Here is a 2,709-nt window from a genome sequence, read left to right as displayed (position 1 = left end):
GATTGTGAAATATTATGCTTTATTGTTAAAAGAGATGTAAATTGTTAATGATTTAAAAATGAATATTGACCCTATGTTTATATGTTCTTTTTATGAAGATATATATGAATGGGTGAAACAATATATTAATTAGTTTACTACTATATATATATTTATTAATTTTACGTTTATATATGTATATGAGTTTGAATAGTGATTCAATCATATACATGTATATACGTATGTAATTATGATATATAAAAAACATATTTGATTATTTATGAAATTTGATTATTTTGCTTTGTGAAATTTTATTTGATTACACACACACACACACACACACACACACACACATATATATATATATCTCTGTGTGTGTGTGTTTGTGTATATATATATATATATATATATATATATATATCTATGTGTGTGTGTGTTTGTATATATATATATATATATATATATATATATATATATATATATATATATATATATATATATATATATATATGTATGTATGTATGTATATATATGTGTATATATATATATATATGTATGTATATATATGTGTATATATATATATATATGTATGTATATATATATGTATATATATGTGTATATATATATGTATATATATGTGTATATATATATGTATATATATATGTGTGTGTGTGTATATATATGCATATATATATATGTGTGTGTGTGTGTGTGTATATATGTATGTGTGTATATATATGTGTGTGTGTATGTATATATATAAATATATAAGATAAGATAATAACTAGTGATCTAATTAAATGGCATATTAACTGAATGGTGTCAGATTTTAAGTATTATGCTATAGGCAAGGTGGCGGTTTATTAATGCAAAGTAAATGTTAAATGAGGGAGGTCGATAGTAATATTGGCCACTCCCCATATTTATAGGGAGGGGTCGGTATTACCACCGACCACTCCTCCCTTTTTTAATTTCCTTATTGACAATGTTGCATATTTAGTTTCCTTTGACCACATTGACCAAGCTATGGACAATGCAGTACGTGGTGAAAACCATGGGTTACCAGCCCACAAAAAACCACTGATATTAATATCTTTGAACGACATGTGTAGTGTGGTGTCACATAAGAAGTTAATTTAATAAACTTTTCATGTTATATGGAAGTCATTACTAGTAAAGTCAACTTGGAATAAGACTTAAATGCCACTATAACTTGGTACTGATTTGCAAGGAGTCTATAATAAATCTACCATGTGTCAAACATAATTTTAGTGTTTGAAATGAAGACAAATTCTTCAAGGAATGTTAAGCACGATGAATTGTTTGAGATGAGCATGTATTTTGCAAAGAACACCATGATGTGTTTGAAGAATTACGTGGAGATTAAAGTTAGAACTAGCCCTACATGGCCAAATATTTCTTAGACGTGTTGCATGGTGTAATGAGAAACTATTGTTATAGAGTATGTAAGACACCAAACTAGTAGTGGTGTCAAGACAAATATGTCATGACTAAGAGAGAGGGCCCAAAAATAGGAAAGAAGGTAGATTTATACACTATATATAGACCACCGAATTTGAAGAGAAGGACACACATACAACAAAGGACTAGAGAATGGAATGTGGAAGAGAAAAGAATTGGAGATTTAGGAGTATTATGACCAGTCATAAAAGATTGGTGATGATCATCTCATATTTAGCATTGAATTTCAGAGAATATAGAGTAGTAAGTAGAGAAGAGAGACAACTCATGAGATAGAATATTGTAGAGGGAAAAAGCATTGGAATCTGGATGTATTGAAGATAGTTTTGGGAGATGTAATCAGTGATCATAACAGACTTGGATCGTATTTAAGAGGTAGGCTCTATTCTAGCAAGTTTTGTTGTAGAGATCTAAAAGATAAAAGAATGTTCTATTCTGTTCAGATTTATACAATAATCAAATGAAGGAATTAGAATCATGATATTTTATTTCCTAATATGAAACTACTTTAAATTACTTTAAAATACGTTCATGTAAATAAAGATGAAATAATGAAATATTTTCTTAAGGTTTGTTGATAAACATAGTGTAACTCATAGAAATTAGATCACAAAATCCTCTAGAAACGGAGCAAGGGAATAGAGAGAGTTTGTGCTTTATAAAATTTGAATTTGAACCACAAAGAAGATGAAATATTAGGATAATCAATTATTAGATATTGAAGCTTATTTTGATTGCGTGAAGAAAAGAATTACACTCCCGAATTTGATCCATGCATTAGAAGTTAAGATGATTATTGGGTATCTCATTTGAAAAGCCATATAGGTATGCAAGTAATGAATTTTCATCATGTTAAATGTTGTTATGAAAAATTAGTAAAATTAGCTAGTTGAATTGATAAATCATGAAAAATCATATTTTAGTATCAAACTAAATATGTTATTTGAGAAAAGAGGTAGACAAACCAAACCACATGGAAAGATAGAGAAATTGGGCGATATAAATGTGGAAATTCAAAACCATAAGAAATAGAATGCAAGTTAATGATTATGCTATTTAAATGTTTTGATAATTGAATAAAAGAATGTGTACTCATTTTTTATTCATTTTTTATGTAAAGATACATACATGTGCTACACCTTCTTATATTTAATTCTTGTCTTTGATTTACTTGAAAGATAGAAGCAAAAGATTGTTTTCTTTTTAGATTTATTTGTCGTCCACGAGAAATTATTTTCTTGATAGATA

The sequence above is a fragment of the Cryptomeria japonica genome, chromosome 2 (genome assembly GCF_030272615.1).
Source record: "Cryptomeria japonica chromosome 2, Sugi_1.0, whole genome shotgun sequence".
Lineage (NCBI taxonomy): Eukaryota > Viridiplantae > Streptophyta > Pinopsida > Cupressales > Cupressaceae > Cryptomeria > Cryptomeria japonica.
This window is presented reverse-complemented; position numbering follows the sequence as displayed.